At 38.4% G+C, this 19,970-nt stretch overlaps 1 pseudogene; it reads right to left on the bottom strand.

Moving 5' to 3' along the window:
* Positions 1–563: 563 nt before the first annotated feature.
* LOC138992046 (UV excision repair protein RAD23 homolog B pseudogene) lies at positions 564–2,147 on the bottom strand (annotated as a pseudogene).
* Between the last annotated feature and the right edge of the window lie 17,823 nt (positions 2,148–19,970).

Genomic DNA, 19,970 nt, shown 5'->3' with positions numbered 1-19,970 from the left:
CCCATCTCCCCCCTTCAACCCCAAGTATTTATCATGAAAGAATGGGCTTTCTTACACACTAATTTTATACTTATTTGAAGCAGCAACAATAACCACCAATAATTTGGCATTTCTGTTTACAGTCACTCCCATTTTTTTTCCCCAATTTCACAAAGCCATTATCCAGTGTTGCCATAAAATAGGGACTGTAGATTCTAGGTAGCAAAGATTCTTTCTGAAACCAATGTTAAGTCAAAGAAATATAAAGCAGGGCATTACACTAAATTTCTGGATCTAGTACACTAAAAAGAGTGAAACCTAGGAAAAGTTACCTACTGTTTTATAGAAGAAATAAAGACCTGCAAAAGCAGATTTTTGGTTGTATAATATTTTACACACTGTGTGGATTTGCGGCCTTTGCTAACTGAAGCAGACATGCACTGTATTTATCCCTGCCCTATATCCTAGATCCCTCCCTCCCCACCCCCAACAATCTACTACCTTATACCAAGTATTGTGGATATGAGCCCAAGTCATCCCAGACAATCCAGTGAACAACGTTAGTGTAATACACTGGTGTGAAGTGTGAGATTTAAAAAAAAAGTCCCTTTCAATCTTCATCAAAGTTTTGCTGTAGAAGAAAATTGGCAGCCAAGTTCTCATTCTTCTCACAAGCAAAATATACTTGTATCACAAGTCCTTCAGGAAATCCTGATGCCTTTAACCTTTGTATAGCTTCTTTTTCCTGAGGCGTTACTTGAATGTAGTTCATATGACCACTTCCAGCTTCTGCGATTCCTCCACTGCCACCTCCTCCCCCTCCTCCTTGACCACCAGCTTCTTGAACTGGTTCATTTAACATCTGAATAAAATGCTCCTGATGTTGGCTAAGTTGCTGAAGTAACTGAGGATTTTCTCGACCTATCTGTTGTAGCAATGCTGGAAGCAGGGAAGGATTCTGTTGAATAATTTGCCTCATCTGTTGAAACTGAGGCTGATTCCGTAAAAATTCAAGAGGGTGTCCTCCAGAACTTGTTGTAGTTGTTGCTGTCGTAGTTGCTGCGGCTGCAGCCACTGAAGACTGAGGCGCCCCAGTACTAGCTGCTGGAGGGGGGTCAACCACAGCCTGACTTTCTCGATCTCCAGGAATTCACATTAAGAGATACTCCACTGCTCTGTCAGGGTTGTTGAAACTGGCTCTCAGGGCTGCAATTACTTGCTCTCGTTCATCGCCCATTGACATGATCTCAGTTACCATATTCTCGTAAGACTGACCTGTCACAAGTGCACTTGTTGCATCTTCAAAAAGGTTCGACCGAGAAGAATCACCTGATGTACTGTCGGTTGACGTTGGGGTGGTGGCCACTGGGGTTTCCACTGGCCTCTCCGCAGGCTTCTCCTGCTTCGCTGCACTAGCAGGTGCAGGCTCAGAAGATGCTGTCGTCGGTGCTGGAGTGACAGACGCAGGTGTGGGAGTGGGAGCCAAAGTGGGGGCAGGGGCTGGGGCCTGAGTCACAGCTGGCACTGTGGAGGAACTAACTGTGGTGGTGGCGGCAGAATTTGCTGAGTTGTAGCTGATGCTGGTGTTGTCACTGCTTTAGGTTTTGTCACCATAACCACCACGAAGTTTTTCTCATCAATTTTATATTCTTTTAGAGCAGTATCATCATTGAGGATTTTGCCTGCATAAATTAACTTTTGACCTGCTACAGGAAAGGCATCTTTACCCTTTTCGGATTCAATCTTCTCTTTCAGTGCTCTCACCGTCTCATCGGGGTCGATGTCGATCTTGAAGGTCTGCTGCTGGAGGGTCTTCAGGGTGACCAGCATGGTGCCGTCGCGCAGCTCCGCTGCCGGGCCTGCTCCAGGTGCTGGCCGCTGGGCGGGGTCTGTGGCCTGGCGGCCCGGGGTCGCCCGCGCTCCTCGCGTACTTGGGAGGAAGGCGGTGGGGGTGGGGGCTTGTCACATTCGCCCTGCAGAGCGGCCTCTCCCCCAGCCCTGGCCCCCGGCCGCGCAGCTGCCTCCGCGACTGCGGCCTTCCTCGCGAGCTCGGACCACCGTGCTTCCTCACGCGCCCGGTTACCAGCCAGTGGGTCTGTCGGAAGCGCGAGGGGCTCTGCGAAAGCAGCAGAGAATCCGCTAGCTCACCACACGCTGGTGGCCGCCATCATCGTGACTCGCCGACCACTTCAGTATTCTTGCCTTGAGAACCCCATGAACAGTATGAAAAGGCAAAATGATAGGATACTGAAAGAGGCCAGGAGTTGGTGATGGACAGAGAGACTTTGTGTGCTTCGATTCATGGGGTCACAAAGAGTCAGACACGACTGAGCGACTGAACTGAACTGAAGCATGGAGTTGGTAGAAGCCACTTGAGTGCTAAGTACAAGTGGTCCAGAATGAATCTCAACATGTATTTCTGGCTATAATATCCCTTACACACAGAGTGACCATAATCCAAGGTGGGACTTCTCAAAGTTAAATAAGGGATAAAAATAATTTAAATTATATGATTTTTTGAAATATTATTGACCAACAAATTATTTGTAATATATTATTGGATTGTTTACTACTTTAAATTATTGTTGCTGTTCAGCCACTCAATCATGTCTGACTCTTTGTGACCCCATGGACTGCAGCACATCAGGCATCCCTGTCCATTACCAACTCCTGGAGCTTGCTCAAACTCATGTGCATCCAGTCAGTGATGCCATCCAACCAGTTCAGCCTCTGTCATGCCTTTCTCCTCCTGCCTTCAATCTTTCGCAGCATCAGGGTCTTTTCAAATGAGTCAGCTCTTCACATCAGGTGGCCAAAGTATTGAAGTTTCAGCTTCAGCATCAGTCCTTCCAATAAATATTCAGGATTGATTTCCTTTAGGAGTAACTGGTGTGACCTCCTTGCAGTCCAAAGGGATTCTCAAGAGTCTTCTCCAAGACTACAGTTCAAAAGCATCAATTCTGCGGTGCTCAGCTTTCTTTATGATCCAACTCTCACATCCATATATACTGGATGTGAGTATACTGGAAAAACCATAGCTTTGACTAGACAGACCTTTGTTGATAAATTAATGTCTCTGCTTTTTAATATGCTGTCTAGGTTGGTCATAGCTTTTCTTCCAAGGAGTAAGCGTCTTTTAATTTCATGGTACAGTCACCATCTGCAGTGATTTTGGAGCCCAAAAAAATCAAGTTTCTCACTGTTTTCATTGTTTCCCCTTCTATTTGCCATGAAGTGATGGGACCAGATGCCATTTATCTTAGTTTTCTGAATGTGGAGTTTTAAACCAACTTTTTCACTCTCCTCTTTCACTTTCATCAAGAAGCTCTTTAGTTCTTCTTTGCTTTCTGCCATAAGGGTAGTGTCATCTGAATATCTGAGGTTATTGATATTTCTCCCAGCATTCTTGATTCCAGCTTGTGGTTAATCCAGTCCAATGTTTCTCATGATGTACTCTGCATAGAAGTTAAATAAGCCTTGACGTACTCCTTTCCTGATTTGGAACCTGTCCATTGTTCCATGTCCAGTTCTAACTGTTACTTCTTGACCTGCATACAGGTTTCTCAGAAGGCAGGGAAGGTGGTCTGGTATTCCCATCTCTTGAAGAATTTTCCACAGTTTGTTGTGATCCATACAGTCAAAGACTTTGGCATAGTCAATAAAGCAGAAATAGATGTTTTTCTGGAACTCTCTTTTTCTATGACCCAACAGGTGTTGGCAATTTGATTTCTGGTTCCTCTGCCTTTTCTAAATCCAGCTTGAACATCTGGAGGTTCTCAGTTCATGTACTGTTGAAGCCTAGATTGGAGAATTTTGAGCATTACTTTACTAGTGTGTGAGATGACTGCAATTGTGCAGTAGTTTGAACATTCTTTGGCACTGCCTTTGTTTGGGATTGGAATGAAAACTGATCTTTTCCTACACTTTAAATAGATACTATCCAAATACTATTTTTGAAAATAAAATTTTCCCAAAACTAAAAATAGCACATCTAGAACATTAAACAAAATTTTAAAAACCTGTGTTGAGAATATGAACATTAATAAATAATAAAAGCAAAAAGTTATTCTCATTTTAATCAGTTTTAAAATAATATTTTGCTCTAATGCTATGCCCTAGTACTTTTCTGAAGAGTTGGTTTTTCTGTATAATCTTATTCTCTTTCATAAAACTGCTTGCAGTTTTCCTCAACATTCTGAAATTATTGACTTCCTCAATTGATACTTCTTATAGGTCACAACACTTTAATATAAGATCTCTCTGTATGGGTGCTGAGATGCTTAGTAAACTTCTAGCAATATCTGTTATAAAGGAATTTATCAATAATAATTTTAAACTGAAATGTGTCAATTTCAACCCAAATATTTTCGCAAGTATAGGTTTTTTGCTTCCATTCAAAATGTTATCTTTAAAAAATATTTTTACAAGATTCATCTCATCAAATAAATCATCTCTTTTTATGGTTCTTTTTATTGCTTTGCCAGACTTAGATGCTGCAAAATCGCAGTCCTTCTCAGTTTCATTTCGTTCTGGAAGAGAATATAAATTTATCTAATTAAAAATAGAAGCTTCATCAAAAGAGTCTTCTTGCAAGTCAAGATACTTCAGTATGCAGTTAAAGAATTTCAAATTTAAATCTTATACACCATTTGAAATCATAAGGTCAGTTTTGTTATTGGAAAAAGCTCTATGTCATAAGTTTTTGCAATGATTGAGGCTTGCTGAGAGTTTTAAATGCTGACATTTTGGGAACTATGTTCATTAACTACATTGACTAAAATATTCCATTTATTTTTATAAAAATGCATTTTTATTTTGACAAAGATGAAATAAAAACTGAAAACTTGTTCAGTTAAAATTTGTATATCATTACAGTTAAACTGAAGTTAATTTACAAAGAAATTAATCAAAGGTTTAAATGTTCTTAAAATCCATTTGATAAGGGATAGCAAAAAGAAAAACTACATGCCACCAGGTTACAGTATTTATTGAACATTTAACATTAACTGTGTCACAAAAAAATTTGTAGTTCCCTATTTATATATTAAGATATTTATAGGTTTGTGTAACAAGTTACACAAATTTATAGAATTTCAGCTTTTATTATACAGAATGCTGTACTGCAAGTAATCCTGTGGTCAAATTTTAATTTAATGAGAACATTATTTTTGCCATATCCTTTTGTTCCACCAAAATTCATATACATATTACTTTAAAAACAAATGATTTTACCAATAATGTTAAATTTTTTAACTGAATTTCTGGTAAGATTCAGAATAATGTCACTTGTTTCAGCTCTGATAGAATAAATTTCCAAAATTTTACTTCAGCTTCTATGAATTACATAAAAATATAAAACAAAAAAAATATTTTATTTGAAGTATCTGATGACAGGATATAAAACTGACATTATTTAACTGATTCCAAATGTCTACTATTAAAACTGACACATAGAAAGAATTGTGTCATTGGTGTACAATAAAATTCAATTGAAAAGGGACAAAACTAATTTACAAGAGTAGTCATTTGATAAAAATTAAATGTCATATTTCCCAGAGTGATATTTAAAGGCACATTCTACAGATTCACATGTTAAATTGTGGTCTTCAAGCATAATGTCCTTATATGAACTATTAATATTTGAAGTAGATGGTTCAGTTTTATACCTTCATGTTTTCAGGGTCAGTTATGTTGCTCTGCATGTGCCTTGCATGTTGGCTGCTAAATGTCCACAAACATTCTGTATGAGTTATACTTAAGCATCACAAATTTACTACTTAGTTCATCATATTTAATGCCTTTTTGACTTTTGAGAGCTATTAAACATTAAAAATGTTACCAATTGCCAACATGTATAAGTAGGTTTAGATTTATAACTAAATAGTAAATGGCAATTCCACTGTAATTAGATCTCTGTACCCCATAGAGCAGAACAGCTCAGCTTCTATTTCTCCATATAGATTTTTTATATTCATTTAATCTAAAATTCTCATTCCCTTCTGACCCCAATGACTGATAATAACTTCATGAATTTCACAAGCCATAGCATGTGCCACAGCTTAATTGGCTTGTACCTCAAGAGGTTACCTCCCACCTCTAGCTGACATCAGAAGATTTAGCTATTCTCATTTTGTGTCACAGTACAATTTTATCAACAAAGGCCCTGTCTGCTATGCTGGAATGGGCCAGTGGTAACACCCTTAATTCCTAACTTTCTAACAGCTTATGGTAAATTTTCAACTCACATTATAGATACAGATAAGGATTCCATCAACACAACTGACCAGTGTATATCTATAACCAAGGTGCTTTAAACTGAAAGAATAATGTTCCAAGATGCATGTGTTTATTCAGTAGTAATATGATGAACTCCCATCATGTGAAAGACCTATTCTAAGGGCTTTAGGTATACTCCAATGAATAAGATATGATTTTATCCATGAAAGGTTTATAATCACCTTAAGAATTTATAGCATCACTTTAAATCAGCCAGGACTCTACTATCACATAAATTTTTCTTGTAGGCATAAAAATAAATGAGATCTGTTGAGCTCTAAATATGAGCAGTGAACAATCTAAAAGTAAAATTAAGACTACAATCCATTCATAACAGCACCCCCAAAATAAAAAGTTTAGGAATAAATTTAACAAAAGTACAATCAAGTGGTAAAGAATCTGCCTGCCAGTGCAGGAGATGCAAGAGACACGGGTTTGATCCCTGGGTCAGAAAGATCCCCTGGAATGGGAAATGGCAACCCACTCCAGTATTCTTGCCTGGGAAATTCCATGGACAGAGGAGTCTGGCAGGCTACAGTCCATGGGTCACAAAGAGTCAGGCATGATTAAGCGCACACACATACATTTTTTACATTACATTACTGGTATAGAGAAAGTTACAAAACTTTGTTGAGGGAAATAAATGGAGACACTCCACATTTGTGGATTAGAAGACTCCTTATTATTAAAATTGTAATTCTCCCCACATTGTGCTATAGATTCAATATAACTTTATGAAAATGCCTACAGGTATTTTTGTAGCATTTGGTAAACAGATTCTTAAATTTATACAGAAATGGAAAACTAGACTATTCAAAAGAATTTTGAAAAAGAATAAAGTTGGAGGTCTTTTACGTTCTAATTTTGAAACTAACTGTAAAGTTATGGTCATCAAGAAGGTGTGATACAAATATAAGGATAGACATAGGTAGGCCAACAAAGTGGAATTAAGTCCATAAATAAACTCATATTTATAGTTAATTGATTTCTGAAAAAGTGTCAACTCAACTCCCTGGGGAGAGCATTGTCTGTTCAATCAGGTTATTCCATTCCTACAAAGACTTGCACATGAGTGTTTATAGTAACACTATTCATAACAGCCAAAAACTAGAGATAACTAAATGGCCATCAGCTGAGGAAAGGATAGGCAAAATATGGAGATCCATACAGTGGGATATTCTTCAAAAATGTAAAAGAACAAACTACTGGGATTTGCTGTATCAGACATGAACCTCAAAAACATTGTGCAAAGTGAAAAATTCAGACATTAAAAGATACGTATTGAATGGTTCCATTTACATGAAATGTCAAAAAAAGGGCAAATTTATAAAGACAAAAAGTCAAGCAGGTGGTTGCTTGAGGCTGAGTGTCGGGAAAGGGGACATGTAAATAGACATGAGGGATCTTATCAGGGAGATGAAAATGTTCTAAAATTGATTTATGGTGATAGTTGTACCACTCAGTAAAAATTTATGAAGATCATTGAATTATATGACTGAAATGGATAAATTCTATGATATGGAACATATATGTCAATACAGTTGTTTTTAAAAGCAAAGAAAGGGAAATACATCTTTAACTGACAAGGAAGTAGGTAGGATAGCAATTAAGAACATCTGATAATGTATTTTACATTGTACTCCATAATATATTCAAATCAATCTGAAATGTAGACAAGCTCCTTCCAACTGAAAAAAATATTGGACAGTGACCTGATCACTGTTATAGCTACACAAGATATTCTGTATGTGATTTCCACTCCAATAAAATGACAGTAACAATGGAAACACTAAGTAACAAGTAGAAGACTGAATTTACCCTGCAGCTCACCCAGAAACAGTCAAGGCTGTGCAAGAAGAAAAATGAAGGAGACATACTCAAACAGCGAGTGTCAGATGAGACTGGCTTGAGAAGAAGAACATTCTCAGGTGTTTTGTTTTCTGCACCACAGAGCTAGCAAGATCTTAGTTCCCTGACTAGGGATCAAACTCAGGCCCACGGCAGTAGAAGTGTAGACTCCTAAGCACTGGACTGGCAAGAAGTCTCCCAGGTGTTTTAAAAGTGTTCATGACTTTGCCAGGCTCAGTTTCTCTTACAGATTGAATACAGGGCCTGCCATTCAACTGTTTCCCCTACTTTAAACTTATAGAACCCAAAATATTATGACCCCTCAAAATGCTATTAGAATATTAGACTGATCTCAAATTTAAGAATAGTTCAGTAAATTCAGAAATGATTTGTGCTTAGAAACTGGATGACAGTAAAACATTTTAAGTCTTTATAAGCATGTGCAATAGAAGCTTTTTTGACATAATCTATTTAGCTAGTTGCAAAAACAAAACAAAACCATCCATTCACTTCCTAAACCACACTGACCCGCCCATGGTGTGCTGAGAGTTCAAAGTCTGTAGTTCTCTCATATAATCCTGGGCACTTCTAGTCCCACCAATTGAGTCGCAGCTCACAGCTTTGCCCAAAGTCTGCTATTTACTCTCAAATCACTATTGTAATTATGTTACTTAATTAAATATTAACAATGGTGGAGTAAGAACCTCTGAAAATCCTTTTCTCCATCAAGGCAAGTGCGAATGCTGAAGATAATTCGTTGGAATAAACTTTTCTAGAACTCTGAAAATTAAATGCTTGTCTCAATTTAAGGAGTCTTTTTTTAAATTTAATTTAATTTTAATAAGAACAAGTTTTGTGGCATTTGAACTTGCTGTATTCTACTCCCCTTTCCCCAGCTATTCAGTAAGCCTTCAAAACCAACAGCTCACAATAATCATGGAAGAGAAAAAAATCCAGCCACCTAAAAGTTGATAGGGCAGAATGGGTTGAAGCTTTTACTATACAAAGCCCCATTTCCAGAGAACCACATTATCTGACCTATTCAGTGGTTCCCTGACTCAGAGCTTACCTTGTACAGTCTTTTCCCTGGGAGCATTAGTGAAAAATAATCAGAGGAAATTGTTTAACATTACAGTTGCCTTAGGTGGTGAATTAGAGTTGGGGCAAGCAATCTAACCAAAAAATTGAAAAGGAAAAGCTGGGGAAGGAGACATCCACATGGGGCTTTGAAAACTCTGATGTATTCCTGGGAATCTAGACATCCATGTGCATGTGTAGGTCATATCTTTGCTCTGAACTTCTGCTGTAATTATTATCAAAACCACATCTCTTAACATTTAATTATAGGGTACCACATGTGACTTATAATTATAGACTGCTTTCTTCTCCCCAACATTATATTAACAGCTAAGTTTTATTTTACACTGACTGTGTACCAGGCACTGTTCTAAGTGCTTTAGATTTGTTGTCTCATTCAATCCTTATAATAAGTTAAATATTATCATTATCCCCATTTTACACAGGATAAAAATGAGACTTAGAGTACTTAAAATCCCAAAGTAAAATAACTGGAACTGGGATTTAAATTCTGGTTTTGTAAAACCAAGTAATGTCACTTCTGATTGACCTCTAGCTTATTGAAAAGGGCAGAGACTTTTGAGTCAAAGACTTGAGAATATGCAACTTTCCAATTTCATTTCATCTCTATGAGTCTCAGTTTTCTCTTTAAAATTAATCTGATAATGCTATTTCATTAAAATTATTATGAATATTAAACAGTAGTGTGTGTAGAAATATTCTTTGTATCTTGAAAAGTACTAATAGAAATATTTGCTCATTAGATACTCACTTGAGGGAAAAGTCAAGAAGAAAGGCATGATTGATAGAGCAGAGTCAATAAGACATGGACTTAAATCTGACTTGAATGTTTGCTACCTCTGAGATCTTGGGCAAGTCATTTAACTTTCCTGGGTTTTAGTATTGACATCTACAAGGATAATACACTCCCACCCCCCAATTTTCCAGGTTCTGAAGATTAACAAATAAATAAATAAACAAACACCTAAAGAATATTCTGCATTAAATGAACATCATTTCCCTTCATCATATATCTATATACTTTTCAAATTGTTTTCCATTACAGATTATCATCACTTCAGTTCAGTTCAGTTCAGTCACTCAGTCATGTCCGACTCTTTGCGACCCAATGAATTGCAGCACACGAGGCCTCCCTGTCCATCACCAACTCCTAGAGTTCACTCAAACTCACGTCCATCGAGGCTGTGATGCCATCCAGCCATCTCATCCTCTGTTGTCCCCTTCTCCTCCTGTCCCCAATCCCTCCCAGCATCAGAGTCTTTTCCAATGAGTCAACTCTTCGCATGAGGTGGCCAAAGTACTGGAGTTTCAGCTTTAGCATCATTCCTTCCAAAGAAATCCCAGGGCTGATCTCTTTCAGAATGGACTGGTTGGATCTCCTTGCAGTCCAAGGGACTCTCAAGAGTCTTCTACAAAAGCACACTTCAAAAGCATCAATTCTTCGGTGCTCAGCTTTCTTCACAGTCCAACTCTCACATCCATACATGACTACTGGAAAAACCATAGCCTTGACTAGACAGACCATTGTTGGCTAAGTAATGTCTCTGCTTTTCAATATGCTATCTAGGTTGGTCATAACTTTCCTTCCAAGGAGTAAGCGTCTTTTAATTTCATGGCTGCAATCACCATCTGCAGTGATTTTGGAGTCCAAAAAAATAAATCTGACACTGTTTCCACTGTTTCCCCATCTATTTCCCATGAAGTGATGGGACCAGATGCCATGATCTTCGTTTTCTGAATGTTGAGCTTTAAGCCAATTTTTTCACTCTCCACTTTCACTTTCTTCAAGCGGCTTTTTAGTTCCTCTTCACTTTCAGCCATAAGGGTGGTGTCATCTCCATATCTGAGGTTATTGATATTTTTCCTGGAAATCTTGATTCCAGCTTGTGCTTCTTCCAGCCCAGCGTTCCTCATGATGTACTCTGCATAGAAGTTAAATAAGCAGGGTGACAATATACAGCCTTGATGTACTCCTTTTCCTATTTGGAACCAGTCTGTTGTTCCATGTCCAGTTCTAACTGTTGCTTCCTGACCTGCATATAGGTTTCTCAAGAGGCAGATCAGGTGGTCTGGTATTCCCATCTCTTTCAGAATTTTCCACAGTTTATTGTGATCCACACAGCCAAAGGCTATGGCATAGTCAATAAAGCAGAAATAGATGTTTTTCTGGAACTCTCTTGCTTTTTCCATGATCCAGCAGATGTTGGCAATTTGATCTCTGGTTCCTCTGCCTTTTCTAAAACCAGCTTGAACATCTGGAAGTTCACGGTTCACATATTGCTGAAGCCTGGCTTGGAGAATTTTGAGCATTACTTTACTAGCGTGTGAGATGAGTGCAATTGTGCAGTAGTTTGAGCATTCTTTGGCATCGCCTTTCTCATAGTTTATCATAAGATGTTGAATATAATTCCCTGTAGGACCTTGTTGTATATTTTATATATAATAGTTTGTATCAGCTAATCCCAAACTGATACACAGAAGAACTATACAAAAATATCTTCATAACCCAGATAACCACGATGGTATGATCACTCACCTAGAGCCAGACATCCTGAAATGTGAAGTCAAGTGGGCCTTAGGAAGCATCACTATGAACAAAGCTAGTGGAGATGATGGAATTCCAGTTGCACTATTTCAAATCCTAAAAGACAATGCTGTGAAAGTGCTGCTCTCAATCTGCCAGCAAATGTGGAAAACTCAGTGGTGACCACAGGACTGGAAAAGGTCAGTTTTCACTCCAGTTCCAAAGAAGGGCAATGCCAAAGAATGCTCAAACTACCACACAGTTGCACTCATCTCACATGCTAGTAAAGTAATGCTCAAAATTCTCCAAGCCAAGCTTCAACAGTACATGAAACATGAACTTCCAGATGTTCAAGCTGGATTTAGAAAAGGCAGAGGAACCAGAGATCAAATTGCCAACATCTGCTGGATCACTGAAAAAGCAAGAGAGTTCCAGAAAAACATCTACCTCTGTTTTATTGACTACACCAAATTCTTTGACTGTGTGGATCACAACAAACTGTAGAAAGTTCTTCAAGAGATGGGAATACCAGACCACCTTACCTGTCTCCTGAGAAACGTGTACGCAGGTCAAGAAGCAACAGTTAGAATCAGACATGGAAAAAATGGACTGGTTCCAAATCAGGAAAGGAGTATGTCAAGGCTGTATATTGTCACCCTGCTTATTTAACTGATACACAGAGTACATCACGAGAAACACTGGACTAGATGAAGCACAAGCTGGAATCAAGATTGCCGGGAAAAATATCAATATCCTCCGATATGGAGATGACACCACCCTTATGGCAGAAAGCAAAGATGAACTAAAGAGCCTCTTGATGAAAGTGAAAGAGGAGAGTGAAAAAGTTGACTTAAAACTCAACATTCAGGAAACTAAGATCATGGCATTTGGTCCCGTCACTTCATTTCAAGTAGATGGGGAAACAATGGAAACAGTGAGAGTCTTGATTTTCTTGGGCTCCAAAGTCACTGCAGATGGTGATTGCAGCCATGAAATTAAAAGACACTTGCTTCTTAAAGAAAAGCTATCACCAAACTAGACAGCATATTAAAAAGCAGAGACATCAATTTATCAACAAAGGTCTGTCTAGTCAAAACTATGGTTTTTCCAGTAGTCATGTATGGATGTGAGAGTTGGACTATAAAAAGCTGAGCACCAAAGAATTGATGCTTTTGAACTGTGGTGTTGGAAAGACTCTTGAGAGTCCCTTGGACTGCAAAGAGATCCAACCAGTCCATCCTAAATGAAATCAGTCTGAATATTCATTGGAAAGACTGATACTGAAGCTGAAACTCCAATACTTTGGCCACCTGATGTGAAGAACTGACTCATTTGAAAAGACCCTGATGCTGAGACAGATTGAAGGTGGGAAGAGAAGGGAATGAGAGAGGATGAGAGGATGAGGTTGGATGGCATCACCGACTCGATGGACATGAGTTTGAGTAGGCTCCTGGAGTTGGTGATGGACAGGGAGGCCTGGCACACCGCAGTCTATGGGATGGAAAAGAGTCGGACATGACTGCATGACTGAACGGAATCCAAACTCTTAATTTATTCCTTCCTAGCTTCCCCTTTGGTAACTGTAAGTTTTTCTTTGTCTGTGAGTCTGTTCCTGTTTTGTAAATAAGTTTATCTCTTTTTTTAGATTCCACATGTAAATGGTGTATGTCTTTCTCTGCCTGTTTTACTTCCCTTAAATATGATGATCTCTAGGTCTATCCACATTGCTGCAAATGGCAGTATGTCATCCTTTTTTATGACTAATATTCCATTGTGTGTGTACACACTGTATCTTCTTTATTCATCTGTTAGTGGACATTTAGGTTGCTTCCTTGTCTTAACTATTGTAAATAGTCTGCCATAGCTTCTAGGGTATTCAGAGCTGCTTGGAACTCATTAGATCATCGTTTCTAAATACAGTTGTGGCTGTGCCTCCACTCCATGTATCTTCTGTGTTCAAAATTTGAAAATACAATCTCAAAGCAGATTATATATTTACTAAGTTGCTAAACCAGAATTTCTATATCTATTTATTTGTGGTAAGTCTACTTCCCAGAAACCGTCTCAGTTCAGTTCAATTCAGTCACTCAGTTGTGTCCGACTCTTTGCGACCCCATGAATCGCAACACGCCAGGCCTCCCTGTCCATCACCAACTCCCGGAGTTCACTCAAACTCACGTCCATCGAGTCAATGATGCCATCCAGCCATCTCATCTTCTGTCGTCCTCTTCTCCTCCTGCCCCCAATCCCTCCCAGCATCAGAGTCTTTTCCAATGAGTCAACTCTTCGCATGAGGTGGCCAAAGTACTGGAGTTTCAGCTTTAGCATCATTCTTTCCAAAGAACACCCAGGACTGATCTCCTTTAGAATGGACTGGTTGGATCTCCTTGTAGTCCATGGGACTCTCAAGAGTCTTCTCCAACACCACAGTTCAAAAGCATCAATTCTTTGGCACTCAACTTTCTTCACAGTCCAACTCTCACATCCACACATGACCACTGGAAAAACTGTAGCCTTGACTAGAAGCCATCTACATGGATTAAAATTCAAGTTCTATATGTGCTCAATAATAACAAGAATATTAAAAGCAGTAAGTATTGAGTGTTTGTTATCTGTTAAGCACTTTATTTAAAGTATTAACTGATTTAATTTTCTTTTTTTTTTTCTCTAATTTTATTTTATTTTTAAACTTTACATAATTGATTTAATTTTCTTATGAACCCTTTGAGGGATTACAGAGCAGAAAACTGAAAAACTGAGAGAGATTATATACCAGATTCAACATCACACCTGATAGGTGGTGGAGTTAAATTCTGGCCACAGAGTCTACACATTTAGTCACGGTGCCCTTCTGCCTTTCATAAATGGTAGCCAAAGCAGGAATGTGGCCAGAGGCAGGCGATGGAGTAGATGCTTAATCACACCTGTGCGACACCTGGCTGCAACATAGAAAAGTCACCAAAGTAGATGGTAAGCTGTTTATTAGGACACATGTAAGAGAAACCAGGATCTCTTTAAGGAAATGGGACTTAGGGCAATAAATATTCTATTCAGCCACCTACAAGATAAAAAGAAAAAATCTTTTTATTCATACAAAAGAAACATTAACTTTGAACAACAATGCTGTGATAAAGATCAAGACTTTGTCCCCACAGTAATTCATGCACATTTATGGCATTCTCACAGCCTAAATAGACTTTGTTTCAGCTGCTATTACTTAAATCAGGCAGCATATCCTACCCTCACTTGGAAGCCCACAAAACCACCATCTTCAGCAACTTGCCTCACTACTCCTAGAGGCAGCTGGTACTTAAACTAGGAGGCAGCCTTAGGAAATGTTATAGCAGCCTTTAATCTCTATAATGACAGCATTTAGACTCTAATTATCCAGGCAAATAATTCACGCTACAACAGTGGGAGCAAAGGCCACTTTTTCTTTCTTTTTTTTTACTTCCCAGTGTTTTCCTTAAACTAAACTCAAAGAGAAGATCAGGGCAATTATCCAGGGTGGACTTGCCGTGAAATAGAAAAATGCCTCTCTGGGGAAGTCAAGACTACCTTAAGGATTTATGATCACAGAATGAGAACAATTCTCTAAGTCCTGAAATTTAATCAAGCCTTGCTAACAACTAAACAATAGTCACCTGCTTGCTATTAAAGCTCCAACTGTTAAAATCTAGTCTTCTAAAAACACAGAACATTTTATTAATATATTATTTTAAAACACAGAGCCATAGTTTTCATAAGAGACTGGGCCAGCCTAAAGACAAGATAAGAAATACCCAAGCTGTCATACCATTACATGTACAGACCAAGGGGAAAAAACCAGAAAGGAAAATATCCCTGTAGTCTAGTATATATGTAAAAGATTCCATTTTAACATTTTTAATCCCCATTTCACAGATAAGTAAAGTGAGATTATTCAATTTGTTCAGGGTCACATAACTCATAAGTAAGAATTCAAACCCAAGTGTTCTGGCCTGAGAATCTAGACTCACTCCATTGTACTGAACTATCTCTCCTGAGAATGGTAGGATTTGAACTGGCCCTTAAACAAGTATAGAATTTATCAAAATTAAGAGAATGCAGAGCATTCCAAAAGAGAAAATAAACTAAGGCACAGAGTAAACTGCAATGTCTTGGAAGAATATAATAAAGAGGGTGGGGAGACAAGTGGAGAATTTTGCAAGAGATCAGTTAGAAAATATGAGAGCAGAAAGAGAGCCTCAAGAGAGCAAAATGAAGAAAGTGGTAGGGAAACTGACCTGATAACTATATGTTTTAAAATAATGTCACTTATCAAAAAACTTCTGTGTTCCATGTAAACATTATTTCATTCAACTTTCAAGTCTTTGGAAATGTAAGCATTATTATTATTATCATCATTGTTTCTCTTGCTCTGACAGCAAAGCTTCTCTGGATGCGGAAATTCCATAGTAATTCTCTAAATCTAGGTACAAAGCTGTAAACTAAATGACACCACCCATACAATGGGAACCAGTAGAAAAACCTGATGGTGATATTGAGAAAGAAAGTATAGACAAAAATGGTTATATTTTTAAATAGAGCTTAAAATATCAAATTGCCATCTTAAAGAACTATCATTCACAAATCTTGATGTATCCAACATGCAATCTCAAAACTGTATGTGAATAAATTGATTTCATAAATAGAAAATGATTAAATAGTGTAATTAACTTTGAATGAATACGTACTTAATGAAATATCTTATTCTAAACATACTCTTTGAGGAGAAAAATAATTATTGTGGTGACAGTTGAACCAAATTTTGTTCACATTAGGTTTATATTTATTTGATTCAATAACTCCTTAGAAGAGCTACTGTGCTAAGAATTCTCCAGAGACTGATTCAAGAATCAGTCCTTCCACCAGGCCCTGTGGCACTCATTGTCATGTTTTCTGTCTCTTTGCTCCCTTTCTTCCTCTCCTTACTGAGGTCTTTAAATCAGGGTATACACCTGGCTCAAGAGTTGCCAATCTTTAGTCTACCCAGGAACCCATAACAAATTATGGCCTGGATATAAAATAGGAACTAAAAGAATCCTCCCTTGGAAATCTGAACTAAGAAACTATGGAGAAAATTGCTAGCTAGTGATAAAAGCCAAAAGATGAAGTCATGTACAGTCCATGCTAGAACAGTGTGGGCATTGTGCCATCAGATTTAGAGGAAGCTGATCTGACAGGGAGAACATGAGACAGAAATGAGAGAGGCCATGCATCCCCTGAGGGAGAGAGAGAGATAAAAACAAAATCCTTAGTTTCTAATGTTTTCCCAGTTCCATTTCCCAAGAGTCTGATACATACCCTGGTGCTTGTATTTAGATGTCTGTGTGATTTCACCATTTGTCCTTACAATAACCTTCTTGTTGAGTTCTTTTCAAGGCTTTTCTGTTCCCTGCCAGAAAGATATTCTTGTTCAAGTGGCCTGCTGTGATTCCAGCTCTGAACTATCATTCCAAGGGTTCAAAGATGACTTAAGGAGAGTCTTGTTCCTAAAAGTCTTGCAACCAGGTAGAAAACAAATATAGGCACACATGACATATGATATGACAGATTGTATAAAAGAGTACAAAATACATTCACAGTACTGTGGAAAGAATGTCTGGTTCAAATTAGTTGTATTTAAGAAGGCTTTTTGAAGAAAGTGAAATTTTCACTGGATCTTAAATAATGTTAGAGTTTCAAAAGCACGGAAAGGTGGACAACTATCAGAATAGGGCGGTTCATTGATGAGAAACTATTCTGAAATGAGTTTACTGTATATGCACATAGAATGGGAAAATTTAAGAGGAGATAAAATAAGCATGGTATATGCCATAAAATATGTCAGTTATGTCTATCCCACAGAGACTTTTAATGGAGAAATTAGTTTATTAATATGTTTCTAATAAGCTTATAATTGAATGTTTAGTATTTACTAGGAGCAGAGGAAGGCAAGATGAGAACCAGTTATTAGGCTAACTGATTCTTGTAGGTTTGATCCTAAAAGGCCAAGAAGTGGCTTTCCTGAGTTAAATGTATAAGCAAGATTCAAGGAAATTTGTTTAGAAAGCAGAGTTCCACAGGTCACAGTGGAAAGGGTTGAGAAAGAAATTAGTAGCAAGAGGGTAAGCCAACAGGAGAGGATGAACAAGGCAATGCAAAACTTAAAATATGTGAGAAAATCGGAGAAGGAAATGGCAACCCACTCCAGTCTTCTTGCCTGGAGAATCCCATGGACAGAGGAGCCTGGCAGGCTACAGTCCATGGGGTCACAAGAGTCGGACATGATTTAGCGATTAAACCACCACCATGTGAAAAATAGGTATTCTGTAAATGGCAGCCAAGGATGACAGAGTTGAGAAACACAGTGAAATTAGCACCAGGGTTCCAAATGAATTCGTTTGCAATTGTAGTGGCTTGCATTTATCAGTGCATCATGGTGACTCAGCAAGTTACTGAGAAATCAGACCATGACAACCAAAACACTGAACTAGATATTTAGAACTCAGCTATATTTCTAGATTCTAGGGAAATTCCTTCATAACCTAATTCCTGTGAAGGGTATTAAAATCTTCCTAACCCAAGTTAAAATAAATATCAGATATTTACATTTCTAAAAAGGTATTAATCCCTTCAAAGTGAAAAATATTCTTTTCCCCTTAATAGGCCATAGTAAATTTTATAAATGAATTACAAATAGTCTAAAATATAAAATATCAATCTAGGTACCCTTGATTATACGGTGGAAGTGAGAAATAGATTTAAGGGACGAGATCTGATAGATAGAGTGCCTGATGAACTATGGAATGAGGTTTGTGACATTGTACAGGAGACAGGGATCAAGACCATCCCCATGGAAAAGAAATGCAAAAAAGCAAAATGGCTGTCTGGGGAGGCCTTACAAATAGCTGTGAAAAGAAGAGAAGTGAAAGCAAAGGAGAAAAGGAAAGATATAAGCATCTGAATGCAGAGTTCCAAAGAATAGCAAGAAGAGATAAGAAAGCCTTCCTCAGTGATCAATGCAAAGAAATAGAGGAAAACAACAGAATGGGAAAAGACTAGACATCTCTTCAAGAAAATTAGAGATAAAAGGGAACATTTCATGCAAAGATGGGCTCGATAAAGGACAGAAATGGTATGGACCTAACAGAAGCAGAAGATATTAAGAAGAGGTGGCAAGAATACACAAAAGAACTGTACAAAAAAGATCTTCAGTTCAGTTCAGTCGCTCAGTCATGTCTGACTCTTTGTGACTCCATGAATCGCAGCACACCAGGCCTCCCTGTCCATCACCAACTTCCGGAGTTTACCCAGACTCACGTCCATCGAGTCAGTGATGCTATCCAGCCATCTCATCCTCTGTCGTCCCCTTCTCCTCTTGCCCCCAATCCCTCCCAGCATCAGAGTCTTTTCCAATGAGTCAACTCTCGCATGAGGTGGCCAAAGTACTGGAGTTTAAGCTTTAGCATCTTTCCTTCCAAAGAAATCCCAGGGCTGATCTCCTTCAGAATGGACTGGTTGGATCTCCTTGCAGTCCAAGGGACTCTCAAGAGTCTTCTCCAACACCACAGTTTAAAAGCATCAATTCTTCAGCGCTCAGCCTTCTTCACAGTCCAACTCTCACATCTATACATGACCACAGGAAAAACCATAGCCTTGACTAGATGGACCTTTGTTGGCAAAGTAATGTCTCTGCTTTTGAATATGCTATCTAGGTTAGTCATAACTTTCCTTCCAAGGAGTAAGCGTCTTTTAATTTCATGGCTGTGACCCAGATAATCACGATGGTGTGATCACTGACCTTGAACCAGACAGCCTGGAATATGAAGTCAAGTGGGCCTTAGAAAGCATCATTACAAACAAAGCTAGTGGAGGTGATGGAATTCCAGTTGAGCTATTTCAAATCCTGAAAGATGATGCTGTGAAAGTGCTGCACTCAACATGTCAGCAAATTTGGAAAACTCAACAGTGGCCACAGGACTGGAAAAGGTCAGTTTTTATTCCAGTCCCAAAGAAAGACAATGCCAAAGAATGCTCAAACTACCGCATAATTGCACTCATCTCACACGCTAGTAAAGTAATGCTCTAAATTCTCCAAGCCAGACTTCAGCAATACGTGAACCATGAACTTCCAGATGTTCAAACTGGTTTTAGAAAAGGCAGAGGAACCAGAGACCAAATTGCCAACATCTGCTGGATCATGGAAAAAGCAAGAGAGTTCCAGAAAAACATCTATTTCTGC

The sequence above is a fragment of the Bos mutus genome, chromosome 2 (assembly GCF_027580195.1).
Source record: "Bos mutus isolate GX-2022 chromosome 2, NWIPB_WYAK_1.1, whole genome shotgun sequence".
NCBI classification, from domain to species: Eukaryota; Metazoa; Chordata; class Mammalia; order Artiodactyla; family Bovidae; genus Bos; species Bos mutus.
The sequence above is the reverse complement of the archived record's forward strand: the minus strand, read 5'-3'. Positions and strand labels throughout refer to the sequence as shown.